The sequence below is a fragment of the Lissotriton vulgaris genome, chromosome 1_2 (assembly GCF_964263255.1).
Source record: "Lissotriton vulgaris chromosome 1_2, aLisVul1.2, whole genome shotgun sequence".
In the NCBI taxonomy this organism is placed as follows: Eukaryota; Metazoa; Chordata; class Amphibia; order Caudata; family Salamandridae; genus Lissotriton; species Lissotriton vulgaris.
In genome coordinates, this window is record NC_141686.1 from 4168944 (window position 1) to 4183766 (window position 14823).

Sequence of the window (14823 nt, forward strand, 5' to 3'; positions counted from 1 at the left end):
TCTGGTGTCACAAAAAGTAGCTAGGTTTATCAGTTAGGGTTGGAACTCAAAGGGAGGTGTTGAGTGAGGTCAGACTAAAGTATTGGAATACGAGAGACGAATTGTCTGATCGTGAGGATATGTTGTGGAGAGGCACTAAATTAGTGCCTCCCAGTAAAATCATAGTGAAGCTCTTTTGGCTGGGTCACTACAGACACCTGGGAATTTCAAAATCTAAGGAAAGATTCCGATTACATTTCTGATGGCCTGGAATTGATGCTTGGGTAGAGAGAGTTGTGTATTTAGTGAAGTTTAAGTAATACGGTTTGAGAAACAAGGGTACAGCCTATGTTAGTGAGAGAAGCCTCGGAGAGAGTTTGGCAAGAGGTAGCTTTGGGCATTTTGGGCACAGTCACAGGCAAAGATGGCCAATCTTATGTGTTGGTACTAACTGATGTGTTCTTGCGCTGGCCATAGGTACCCATCAGACAGAACATAGAACCTGGCAGTGTGACTGGATTCCTAAGCCCTGATCTTTGGACTGGGTAAGAGTGGTCTGCTCAATTCAGACACTCTGTTCATCACCACCACCCCCCTTTTGTAAATGGATTCCTAAACGACATTTTTAGCAGAGAAGGAATTCAAGAATATATCTTAACAGACGAAGGGGTACAGTTAGTTGTCCCAAAGAGGGAGAATAACATAAAAAAAATGTTCGCTCTACCATCCCAAAACCAATCTCATTGTAGAGAGATTTAACAAAGTATTGAAAGAACCTATTCAGATTGCAAAAACTCAAAACGATTGGAGAAAAGAGATTCTTGAGATGGTGAAGATTTATCTTTTGATGCCTCATTCTGTCACAGGTAACGTGCCCTTTGACTTATTTAGAGGCCCTTCGACTTATTTGGAAGGAGGAAGCCTAATACGGTAATTAATCCATTTTGGATAAAGCGAAAGTCCATGAGAGTGTCACTAGACAAAGATGAGTAGAAGAATGTAAAGTGAGAGAGGATTTGGAGAAGAAAACAAAACTTTAACAAAAGATATGCAACTTGCCACACTAATGTAAAAGTGGGTGATATGATGAGAGTACAACTTCCCGACAGACGTAGGACAACTACATTTTCCTCTCCATTTAAGGTTGCTGTTTCCCAACTCTATGAAACTTAACGACAACCGTATATATGGAACTTGAGTACGGTTGAGTCTGTACACCAGAATTCTATTGGTGACACCAACCATACAGACATGAGGGAAGAGTGTGAACCGAGGAGAAGTAAACAAGTTGTTCCCACCTAAATATTTGAAGAACTATGTATAACACGTCAATAATTGAATATTTTATTCTTGTTTCTTTAGTCGCGTTGTTTGATTTTTGTTCTTTTTTGCATTTTACATTAAAAAAACAAGGGAGAGGATGTGTGATATCATTATATAGTTTCATCTTTATTATTAACATTTAGTATTTCTTAGTATACAGAACGTTTACATCAATATTCTGAGAATGTAGAATGTACTGTAAAATTAAAACAGCGGTCAGTTGGTGGCTGGCTGAAGTGGTGGCTGGGATGTTTCTTGTAACCTGATGAACTTCATTAAGCTATTGTTTAAACCTCAACTATCTTGAGTGTGGCCATCTTCATCACAGCAAGCTATCTTTGTTTTGCAGTGAACTTAGTGTGACTCATACATTTTTCAGGGTTTTCTGAGCAATGTGATGTTTGTAGAAGGTTCTGTGAGATACTGTGTCTGAAAATTGCAGTTGTTTTTTGTGAAATGTGCATGTGGTGTGTGTACTGAAGAGTCAAGTGGCCTGTGAGCTCGCTGAAGCCTCTAGTGGGGTGTGTGAGCTACCAGAAGTGTGCATTGGTTGGGATACGGTTTTTGAAGTTTGCAGTGATTTCCTGAGCTGTCTGCATGCTTACAGAGTATATGGTTTCTTTGTGTAGGTACCTGTCTAGCTTTGCCACAGTTGGTTAGTAGAAATAATTGGGGTAAACTATTGAACTGGTACTACATGTGCATTGAATGTCACAGAATGTGACGGTTTACAGTTCTGCCTATTCAAAAGAGTGTATGAAGCTATTCAACATGCCACAGTGCATATTGCTGTGACTGTGCGGTGTTGATTCTGTTCTATGCATGTTGATGACTATCAATAAAACATTAAAAGCTTTGCTCGGGCATTCTTGTAGCATAAGTAAGCTTTCAGAAAAAAAAGACAGTAGCACACATCAATCAGTCTCAAATATACAAGCAAACGGCATTTGTGAATGTATTACTTCAAAGATACACATGCAACTAGTTTCAGACTCCCACCTAACATAATGGAAATGGTTGGCACAATATTTGCTTTTTGTTTTTACTGCCTTGCTTGTTGGTATATTCTCAAAAAGAAATGAGTTATTGGTCTATCCGTACTCTATCTATTTTAGCTATTTTATATCATTCTATGTCCCTGATTTTTTATTTCTTTTGCAGTCTTTTGGTTTATTTTTCTGAATGGGGATACTTGTGTGTATACATCACCCCCTCATCAAACGGAGTAGAACACTGTTCATTCCCCACCCAACCTTCTGTGTTTTCTGTCTCCACTGGACAGATCTAAGTGCATGCAGGTTTGGTGTGATCTTTGATTTGTAGTTATTTTGTTTTCTTATATAATAATATTGGAGCAGTGTAACATAGGCTCCACCCTTACACGTCACAGAAGTACAATTACAGATGTTCACCCTACATTATATTTACTGTGTGCCTTAATAATATTGTGTGACACATTTAAAGTGCTACTGAAATGTATTAACTGGAGAACTTAGAGATTTATAAACGTGAGCACTAATGTTCAATATAACCATGAATCAGGTACTCTTTACTCATATTTTACATTTATACTTCAAGTTCTATTTGCATAAGTAAACATGTATTCCTTTGCTCATATTTTGCAGTTTATTAGAATTTACACGTGTGCACATATAACCATATACACGAAATGCACGTTAAATGCTCATTTAAAGTTAGCCTGACAAAAGGCCTTGCTTTTGAAATGTATTTTGCTCGAATAGCGTGTTCTTTCTTTCACAGGTATGTTCTCAAGGTTTCCTTAGTTAGAGAAAAGAGTATTGTTGTTTGTATTAGTTTCTTAATAGAAAGGTCTGATAAGAGCAATCTTGGCAGGAAAAATGTAGACCTATTGAGCAGATGAAGCTTCCTATTCATTGTGTATCAGGAATGGAGGGATGTTCAAGGTTGCATTAACTGTCCAAGTTCTATGGGATGAGAAATTCTGGTAATGCTGCAACGCACAACCTGAGGATTGAAACATTTTGTTCCTGGAGGGGTGGGAAGAGCTACGACTGATACTGACGTTTTTGCATGCTTTAATTAATATTCACACTGTTAGGAATTAAGGCAGATTTTCTTAGACTTTGAGCGGTACAAACCTCTCTATTTCCTTTAATCCCGCAAGTGTGAAGCTTTAGGGTAAACACTTATTCCCATTTTGAAAGACTTCTACTGGAGTCTTCACCATGCTGGCACCTTCTCGCATTTCTGAATTTCCTTGAGACTCAACTCTAGAAATTATCCTTATTAAACTTAGAACCTTAATTAGACAACTATAGAATGTATTCATGTTTAAGAGAGAGCACTGGAGTTTTTTTAAGGAACACCTGGTTCTAATTCTTAGTTCCTGTATTACTGTGGCTGTGAATAATTTGTATCTTATTCAACTGAGACTGAACCAATTGCGATATTTCAGCTTGCCAGTTGTAATCTTGTTTCTTTCTAGCATTATCTTGACATGCTTGTATATTGGATTGACTATTAATTGGAAATAAACTTCCTTAACTTCTTTTACTGATTCTAGGTTCCTATTGTGCGGCCAAATAGGCTTCACGAAGAATAAATTGTTTTATTATTGGCAATTCCCTTGTCATCTCAGTCAAGTCAACATAAATAGATCCATCAGAGGAGAGATTTTAAATCACAAACTAGCCCGTGTCAATATCGGCATACCATTGTATGTGCAATTCTTCAAACCACTGGCGTGCTACCCGTCCATTTGCTGGGCTGGGGAGCTCTAGTACTGCCAATGGTCAGTCATACTGGGAGTTGGAACAAGCAAATACGACATAACCGCCTTGCATCAGGTGATATGTGTGTGTGTTGCAAGTATGGAGAGGCAAGGAGCGCTGCATCTTTTTGATAGTGAGCCTTCAAGAGAAAATCCTCTATTTAAGAAACCATGCTTTTAGCGCATCCTAGTTATTGAAGCAGCGTTACGAGCGCTAACTGGGTGCAGTGATGCTTCCTTTACCAGCAAAGAGAGTGGCACAGCTCCCTCTAAGCAGCATTTTTATGAACCATGGCATGATGATGAAGAGGTTTTGAAAATTTCCAGAGCAGACCTTGAATCCATGGTAGAAGGGACAGTTTATTCAGCCTTGGCGGAGCCTCAGGCATAACAATTAATGAAAGATCAAGATGATGATTAGGAGACTGATGGGGTGGAGTATTTTCAAGGCAGACAATTTTGCGATCTGCTTATACAGATCAGAGAAATACTTGGCTTTGGCAACAAACCCCAATGGGAAGCAGGTTTCTATTCCCAATACAGTACAAAACAGCTCTATGAGCTCTCTTGCATGATGTAATAAAATAAAGATTCTCCATAAAGAGTGGAAGGACACCGACAAGATGTTGATTCCTCGAATCATTTTTAAAAAGATTCTGTCTAGAGGATTTTGCTACAAACTTTCCACAAACGCCAAAAGTCAACACTATTCGAGCCTCAATGGCCTCAGCTTCCTCCTTGGTATGGTCGATAGAAAAGTGAATCAACCCTTTAAAGATCATTTGAAGCATCAAACTTTGCTATTCACGCTAATACCTACTCTGCCTACGCAACTCAAGTCTTCCTTAAGGACTTCCAGCTCCTCCATTATTGTCCACCAGAGAATGGAGACCCTACTGCAAATTTTTTTTTTATGGAGCTCATTTCAAAATGATTGTCCGATGTCTCATTCAATGGACTATGTCCAGCTTCAGCTTTGGCTGCAGCAGTCACTGCAGGAAGGCAATTGTGAATGAAATTCTGGAAGCATGACCCACTCTCAACAGAAAAGCTGCCTTTTTCAGGTCCGAAACACTTCGGTGATGCATTAGATACCATGGTATAGAAAGCAACTGACAATAAAAAGATCTTCAAACATTCCTAGCTGTTTTCAGGGGAAAATCCTTTTCAAAACAACTGCCTTAGAGGGCAGAAGACAAATGTCCCTTTTATGGCGGAGCCTAGGGTCGGGCACTGCATTTGCTGAAAAATTCCAACCAGTCAACCCCCTCCTACCCCAACAAGATCAAGGGTAATCACAAATCTGACAACGCCAAGGTTGGGGCGAGACTCAATCAATTTGCCCACGATTTAGGGGAGTTGGTGCATTTCTGAGACTTGCTTCATAAATATAATCGACCAGGGGTACGTCATTCTGTTTTGTCAGACACCTCCAAAATGGCAATTTGTGCCTAGTTCCTTACCAAAGGAGATGTAAGGAAACTGGCCACGCTACTAGGAGTCCCAGCACTTCTTGAGAAAGGAGCATTGATCCCTCTACCGGAACATCAAAAGGGAAAAGGTCCTGTTCTATTCTTTTTTTTTAAGTGCACAAAGTACTCTGCAGATATTGGACTATACTGGACTTAAAAACTTTGAACAAATATGTCCTAGTAGAAAGGTTCTGCATGATATCCATACAGTCAATCATTATTTTGATTACAGAAGGACATTTTCTAATGTATCTCTCAAGATACTTATTTCCAGGTCCCGATTTATCCGGACAGTCAGGCATTCCTTTTGACTTGCTGTGGGGGACCATCATCTACAGCAGAGGTCTTCAAACTTTTTTGCTTTGAGCCCCTCTAAGTAAAATGTTTTGAGGTAGGGCCTCCCTTCAAAACTTTATGTATAGATTGAGGGACATGGCTGCATGCAGAGGGTAGGTCCCCCCACAAACAAACAATCACAGAGCTACATAAACCATCTTTACAATACTTGTGCCTCAGTAGGTACTGGTACTCCAACAACAATGGCATTCCTAGGTAGACACATGCAATTAATGCTGTCCACACAGAGTTACAAATATATCCACTATATGTGCTTCTGAGAAAATGTATCAATTTGCTTAGGGCACAATTACAGACACATAGAACACTCGATTCACTGAACATAATAAAAAATTAGCAAAGTGTCCCCACTGAAACAATACCACCAGGAAAAGAAAACAAAATCTTTTGATGTCTGCAACTTTAACAAGCCAACTAACAATGTGGGGACATTGAAACTAACGATTAAAGATAATTTCTTGTAGTTTTTCTCTATGAGAAACCCACATGTAGTGGAGTATGCTGCATGGAAATCTATCTGCATTTTCCCCACATTCGTTCATGTATTCCCCTGTTGCCCTCCTAGTGTACATCTGATATACCTGCCCGATCATCTCACATTTCTGATTTCCATAACCTCTTGCAATTTTCTATTTGCCTTTTCCATCCATAGCAGGTTCAATTCATTTTACTTTCCTAACTCACGCCTCAAATTTTTCCACCTAAACCTTTGTCAGCCTTCCTCCTCTTCCTGTCTTCATTCCCTCCACCTCCTTAATGCCACAAGTAATTCTAATAACATAGTATTGCGTGCACTTATTTAGTTAAATAATCATTCCACTACAAACCCAAAAAAATAAATAACAAACATTACAATTCGTGGCGCCAGTAGCTATAACTTTTATAAATGCAAGACCTATTACTAAGCTGTTGGTGCATTATTTTTTACCTACTTATATGACAGTAAAAACGAAAAACACTTTTTTCTTTCTAAGCAACCTCCTGGACCCTGCCAGCACATTTACTGATCAAAGCTGTAGTATTTGCATGCACAATATAATTATTATTGAGATCGTAGGATATCTTCTAGCTTATATGGCCTAAGAGAACCTTGTTTGAAGTACAGAGGCGGATCGTGCCTGGATTGAAATAGCCTAGCCCTGATGAAGTTTCAGCTGTAGAACGAAACGCATTGGCTGATGTCCAAATTTTAACTTCAACGACAATAAAGATATTTGGATAAACTTGGAGCTTACTGACTTTGCTCGGGTGCACCTTCACTTTCGCGTAACATGTACTCACCCCCGCCCTCACTGTACTCGAGAATAGATGAAGACATCCTGGAAATACAGCAAATAAACATCACCGCACTTCTGGGCCATCTTCATTTACATGCACCTGCAGATGCATTTGTGCCCCCCCCCCCCCCCCCCGGGGAATCCATCCACGCCCCCCCCAGTGGGGTTGGCCCCCAGTTTGAAGACTTCTGATCTACAACTTCAAGCTCTTCCCTTTGGTCTTGCAACATCTCTGCGAATATTTACAAAAAGTACTAGCCCCAGTCGTCAGGTATCTTCAATTTGGAGGTTTATTAATATTTCCATAACTGAATGACTGGCTGTTATCTGATTCTTCTCTTTCAAAGGCCCAGCGAGATCTCCAGGCAGTGACAGGGGTGCTGCAATGATTGGGTTTTATGATCAACTCGAGCCTTCAACCTGTGCAGATCAAGACTTTTAATCAGGCCGAATTCAAAATGGAACTGGAAAGAGTTTTCCTTCCACACTACAGTATTGTAGCAATTTGCAAGTCTTACTTACCTGCTCCTGTCAACGTCAATCTTTTCATGGATATGCTTCCCTTCATACTTTACATGGAGTCATTTGGTGTTCTACTCACAGCATCAACATTTACCAACATACTGATAATAAACAATTGTACTTGTCTCCTCTGCTTCAGACATTCAATGCCTTAAACACTGCTTGCACATCATCAAGGTTTTGATATTTAGCACCTACTTGAAGATCTACACAACTAAGACATAATTCCTGCTATTTGCCTATAACAACAAAAAAGATACAGTACAAACCTGGCTCAATGACACGAACCTCAAGTGTTTTGAACCCACCTCTCACTGAATGCCAAGCTATTTGCATTCACCCTGGCCACCAACCTCACCCTCAGGGAACATATTGCCACACAAAGATGGCCTAGTATGACCTTTCTCTTCTAAAGAAAGTCAAACTGTTTATTCCAAACAGTGACTTAAGAACTGCTGCTCAAGCTCTCATACACTCTCATCTGGATGGTGGCAATGCCTTACTCTACTGCCTCTCAGACTCCACACTGGCACCCCTTTGGGCATTGTTCAGGTCACAGTACCTCTAATCTAGGGTCTGATAAATATGATCACATCACTCCCATCATGATGACCTTCATTGCCTCCCTTGACAGCCTGCATTATCTTCAAAAACAGCTACATCATTTACAGAGCTATCACAAGCACCACCCCCACTTATCTTGCAGACAAGATCACTATCTCTGATGGTCTTTCATACACTGACAGTAAGGACACCATCATACTGCAGACTAATAAGTGTAAAAGAAAAACAAGGCAACAGACCTTCTCCATCTGGTACCCAGGATCTCCAACAAACATCCCATTTTCCATCAAGACTGCCACAACTATGTTCCAGTTTAGGAAAGAGTTGAAGGCTCACCTCTGTAAAGAGCACTATCTGGAAGGGCATTAAACACCCACAACCCAGACTCCTACCCTGTTCCCACTGACCTAAAGTGTGTCATTGACCATGTGCAGCACTCCGTTGCATTTTGGGTAGGTTCACCCAATAGATATATTAACACACATCACTTCCTTAATCCCTGGTTGTCCAGTCAGGCACTTTGGGGAAGTGGGAGGGGTGAGATTTATACAGCGCAAACTTGACTCGAAGATATCAGAGCGCTTTACATGCGTACCAGTTACAGATGGACACAATACATTTATATTTTTTGATAGGCACAGGGAGATTATGTGATTAGCCGAGATTCACAGGATGTTGGGACTCAAACCCTGTTCCCCAACTAAGAGGTTGACTGCTCTAGCTGATAGGCCACATCCTCTTGTCACTGATGCTGGTTTTAAAGGTCCAAGGCCCAGACAAGGTCCTTGCTAGTTCAGCACCTAAACACTTCACAATATAAAAGCTTGGTATATTGGCTTTGATCATTTTGGTTCCTCTCTGCAAGCAGCGGTTCTTTATACAATGTCTTGATGCAGAGGTTTCTTCAAATGTCTTTGCAAGCTGAAGCTCCCGTTAGCATCTGAGAGGGCAGAAGTCCCATTGGATATATGTGCAGTACAGGGTCGCTATAATGAGTGTTTGAATGGAGTTTTGTACAAATAGATGTTTTCTTTTGGATATTTGCAATCAAATGTTCCCTTCATGTGTGTAGGAGGGTTTCTATTCAGCATGTGTTCAGGCACAACACCATTTCTCCATTTTCACAGCGTAGGTTCTTGTCTTCATATAGGCATGCAAATTTCTATTGACTGTAGCAAATTTTCCTGCATTTACCAATGCTTCTTCCTCGTCTGCTACTCTTAACAGTTTCCCACCTCTTGAAACACTGTTAACATCGACTTTGATGGAACTACATTTTCATAAAGTTTTGCCTTTTCCTATTGCAGCATATTTAAATAACAATTTATTACCCGGAGAGATTAAGTGATTTGCATAGAATCACAGGATGTTGGACGGCGCTTCCTAGATTCAAACTGAGATCCCCAGCTCTCAAGTCAGCAGCTCTGGCCGCTGCAATACATCCTCTCCACTCCTGAATTATCTGTCACTGAGCTCTTTCCTTCTACTGGTCGATGATTGATGAAAACAGCTCTTTATTCATTACATAGACGAAACCCATGCATTACCAATGCTTTTTAATATGAACGCAGGTAAATACATCCCATCATGCAGGTGTAGAATCAATTTACAAAAAGGTCACCTCTGCCACAGGTGAGCATGTGAGGTGCTCATTTATGTGCGTTAGTCTATGACTGAAATCCTAGTGTTGGTGGTCAGTGGTTCACACCCAGTGTTTGGAGCTCATGTTCCGGTGGTCAATATCCCGGTGAATAGTCAGTGCATCAACAATTCGCTTCCCAGCATGTGCAATGATTGCATCAGATGTACACCGTTTGTGAAATTAGTGCATCATTGGTTCAGTTATCCATGTCTACATGTCAGTGAGTCACATCCAAGTCTGTGCAATCTAGGTTTCACTTTCCTGTGTGCTGTTTATAGTTAACCTCCACATGGGTACAACAAGTACCTCAGTGGTTCACCGCCCGGTTTGTGTAGTCAAGTGTTCACTTTCCTGAGTGTACAGTCATTTCCTCAGCATGACACTTGCAAGTGTGTGTGGACAACGATTCACTTGACCTTGTGGTTGGGCAGTGCTTTGCTGTGCCACTTCCCAGTCTGTGTGGACAGTGGTGCATTTCTTTGTGGGTGCAATTAGTTTAGTTAGTGGTTCACTTACGTGCATGTGCATTTAGTGCTTTCATTGTTCCCACACCTGAGGATGCATTCAGTAGTGCAACAATTTCGATCTCTACGTGCAGAGTAACTGACTTGGTAGTATTGAGAAGCAGCTGGGAGCGAACTTTACAATTATTGCTTCATATGATACATATATAGGAGCATAACCAGAAATACAGTTGCATAGAGTAATACAATGTCATCTTAAGGATTTTTGAGACCCTGGACAAGGCATATTTTTCGGGGCCCCTATTTGAAATAACTTCGAATTTTATTACCATTTTGTTTTTGCTAATTCAAGCCTGGATGATGCCTAACAAACTTTAATCAACTGGATTGCACAAAACAATGTTAAATATGTACTTTGCCCCTTCTCCCCCACAGCAAATCTTTAAGATGACACATGGCAATAAAGGATAGAGGTAGAGGTAGGAGAAGTTGATATGGAACTATATAGAGGACTTCTCGAGTGTCCACATGTTCTAATGGGCCTCCTAGGCAATGCCCGCTTTGCCCATCCCTTAAAACATCTCTGGAGAATACAAGCATTTGCAAAGCAAATAGGTCTCACTTTTGGTGCCTATTGGCTTTGCCCAGTGCTAAATTTCAGCCAGCAGTTGCAGGTGGGGCCAATTGGCAATCATTTTTGGGGGCCTAAAGTTATTTTTCCTCATCACACATTCACCCAGAGCAAGCAAGAGAAAAAATGCAAGGGGTGAAAGAAGGAAGTAGAGAAATATGCAAAAGATGTTATAGAATCTACAAGTGTGAGATAAAGTGGGAGTGAGTGTCTGGTGGAGGATTAATGAGGCATGAGATGGAATCAAGAGTATGCAGCTTTGGTATTCGGCATGCCAACATTGAGTAGTGCCAGATGAGAGCTTCTGAGGAAACGTTTGGCCCCAGCACTTATTCTTTTACCAATTAAGCACCGGATTTGCCAATAACTTCTGTCATGACCTAATGTGTGGAGGTACGTAAGTGTCATGGCGCTAATAGCAGCTTTGTCATTCAGTAGGCGTGTGCATTGTGAAAGGATATTCTCCAGGGAAGGGATAAACAGAAGAAGAGGAAACAAAGCCATTTAATAAGAAGGAAATAAGAGTGACAATTAATCCAACCAATGAAAGCAATAGGTGGACTCTAAGCCCACTGTAAGTTGTTAGTATGGTCAAAAAGAGGCCAAAGAGCCATCTTGGGCAAGTTGAATTGCGGCCCAATTTATCACTGCTCCATGCTGCCTTTGATAGAAGATTACAAAGTGTGACAAAGTGTGCAAGTTTCACAGAACCTTCTGCTTTGTCAAGGTGATCTAGCATAGTTCTCATCCTAAAGTGTAAAGAATACAAATGTTGTGAACAAGTTCTTCGAAGTGTATCTTGACAATGGCTGTGTCTCACTCAACAAGCTCAAAACGAACCAGTAGCTTGCACAATGGGTAAACTAAGTCTTAAAGGATCAATTTAAGTCATCAAGCCCTTTTCTAAGGCAGTGAGCACTCCTACAGAGGAACAAAAACTGCAGTTTGTGATTGAGGGTGTTGTATATTGATCCACAACATCAGGCCCCTTGATAAAGCAAAGGTCGATTATTGTGATGCACAGGGAGCTGCTTGCCAGTCCGTCATGGCTGACTCACTGGTTCATTTCCCTGCGTGTGCATTCAGTGCTTCACTTGCCTGTGTGTGTGACAAGGGCCTCGAAGGCTCTCTGCCCATCTTCTCGTGTATGCAGGTAGTGCCTTGGTTGTTCACTTCCTGCTGTGCTGCAACTGATGTATTTCCAGTCCGTGCATCAGTGGTTCGCGTCCAATTGTGTGTTTAGTGGTTCACTTACCTGGGTGTGCAATCAGTGCCTCGGTGGTACGCTTCTATGTATGGCCTGTCAGTCGGTCAGTGGTCCCCGGCCTTCCCCATATGTTCAGTCATTGCCTCATTGGTTCAATTCTGGCAGCGTTAAGTGGTTCATTTCCTCAATGTGGGTGGTCATTGTTTTCACTTCCAGTTGAGGTTAGCTAGTAGTTCACTTACAAGTGTGGGTGGTTAGCGACTAGCTTTGTAATGTGCAAGTTCTGTTTCCTGTGCGTGCAGTCAGTGCTTTACTTCCCCATCTGCTTAGTCAGTGCATCAGTGTGGCTCGCTTATGTGTACGCACGGCCAGAGCTTGGGTGGTTCAATATCCTGCGTGTACAGTTCGTGCCTCGGGTCAGTTCTTAGTGTTTGCAGTCAGTGATTCACTTTCCAGTGTTTGGGGTCAGTGTGTGCTGGCAGGGGTGTATTTCTCCGCATGAGCTAGGGTGGCAGGCGGCTCATTGGAGAGGAACCGCTTCACTCACATTTACTGCCTGCGTAGCACAGGGTGACCGCGCGCCCGGGGGGTAGGGGGTGTCACCGTCTGTCCCTGGAAATTTCAGTAAATTGCGTGCATGCCTGGTCAGCTGTCGTGATCACTGAACAATGTAATTCAGAATATTGTGCGTGTGTACGTGATGATGTTATGACCCACAGTGTCTGTGTTTTCTGTTTGGTTTTTATTCTGTGTGTAGTTTTATATAGCGAGAGCTTGACCCGAAGGTATTTACACGAGCAGTTACAAAGGTCGCATGTGTTTTTTCGGCAGTAAGTAATGTACTTCAAATTACAGGATGTCCAGTCGACGCCGATACTGGAACCTAGTTTACGAGTTCCAAAGTCGGCAGCCCTGGCTTTCTGCAAGTCTTCCTATGCTCCACGGTCCGTAAAAAAATGTTAGTCTTGCGTCTATGTTTGTATAATGCCCATTTTGTTTTGTTTTCTAAAGCTGCCCACCCACGAGGAGAACTAGAAGCCTTACTCTCACCGCCACCTGTATCCAACTTAAAAAAAGTTCTATGGTGGCTATGGTCTGCAACGTGATATCCTTCCACAAGACACGTTAATTCTTAAAAATCATCAACATTAGAAGTTACTGACTTTCTAAAAGCCGGTAACTTAGGAGCCGTATCGTAATCGCACGGATACAAGACTGTACTCGATGCGAATGTGTGTCCCTGAAATGTCCCCTGAGAGAGGATGTGTGAAAGTGCGCGCGTGGACGCTCGCCGTGACGTACCGTCATTAGAAACACGCGGCTCACCTGAGACTATGCACCGGGTGGTTCCTCTTCCACGGCTCCAACTCGCTCAGTGAAAACATCGCCGGCCAGTAGCTCCCCTCCACACCAGGTGAGGCCAGTCCCTCCACGCCAGGTGAGACCGGTCCCTCCACACCTCGAATCAAATCCGTGCACCGGGCGGAGGAGGCGGGTCTCTCCTCATCTCAGAAGTAGAATCCACGGAAAGGAGACGCAGACTGTTTCCCAAAAAGTAATACCCCTGCGCAGCAGGTGCACCAGGCCCAGCACACCACGAGAGCCGTGCCACTCCACATTGAGGGGGGGAGTTCCTCCCAGACCGGGTCTGTGTCCCTCACACTACGGGAGTTCGATCCTTCCGATCAAAAGAGACACATCTTTCCACTGGACAAATCAGATTGCTGACCAAAAAAAAGTAATGCTGATCCACACAACCACAAGTCGCGTCCCACCTTACCAGCAAACCTGTCACTTCACCCAGCGAGCAGGGTTCGTTCCCGCCACGAAAAAATGACGACTATAAGCGCAAAGAAGACGCCCCCGCGCTGGAAACGTCGGGTCACTCCGCAGCTAGTCAGTGTTTCCCACAATAAGATGAATTTCTCCAACCAGAAGAACTAAAGTCTCTTACATCTGAAGGGTCGGGTCTGACACTCTGTGCCCGGCTCGCCTAGCCAGCAGGCAGGTGCCCCCACATTGATAGGGTGAGATCTCCTCACAGCTCGTGACAACTCTCTCCTCCGCGGCTGCAGGTGCCTCCACCACCGTGACGAGGGGCGGATCTCTCCGAAGTCATGTATCTCCACCCGTTAGATCTCTCCTCACACACAAGCGGCGGAACTCTCTCCCCGCTCATTCCACGTCACAGACAGCACTGACAGGTGTGTTCCATGTAGCACACTGAAGCAGCAGGGTCCTTCAAAGGGAGCTAGTGAAGTTCGCGGTCCTCCTCCCGCTATAGTGATGAATAATTCATCTGTGCGCGCCCGGAGGGGCCGCCCGTGTGCTCGCTGACGGGCACTTGCAGCATGGAGACGAGGCGCAGCTCCCGAAGAAGGGGAGGAGAAAGAAAGGCTGCCAAAGGGACAGGCGCACGGAGCAGACACAGCGAGCCTAGCCGCGCTCGGTTCCCAGAGTCAGGAGGGGGGTGTGCCCGCCCGTTCCTCCCCCACCACCTTCCATGAGTGAGGAGTTCCGGCGTCCACCGCTTCTTTCTCAAACTCGGCGCTAGTGTGCGCGCGTGAGGAGGTCCGCCCCGGCGCCACAGAGACGCTTCTCCCGACTCGTGCCTTCTGCCTTCCCCGTGCCAC

General features: G+C 43.1%; 1 protein-coding gene across 2 annotated transcripts in view; it reads right to left on the reverse strand.

Moving 5' to 3' along the window:
• Positions 1–14549, reverse strand: part of SHISAL1 (shisa like 1) — a 618079-nt gene extending 603530 nt beyond the window's left edge. The window contains exon 1 of one of the 2 annotated variants that reach the window (XM_086952732.1): positions 13517–14549. The gene's annotated coding sequence lies outside the window, so the exon portion shown is untranslated. The remainder of the gene's footprint in view (positions 1–13516) is intronic. The other variant, XM_086952731.1, reaches the window with a different exon arrangement.
• Positions 14550–14823: the final 274 nt, after the last annotated feature.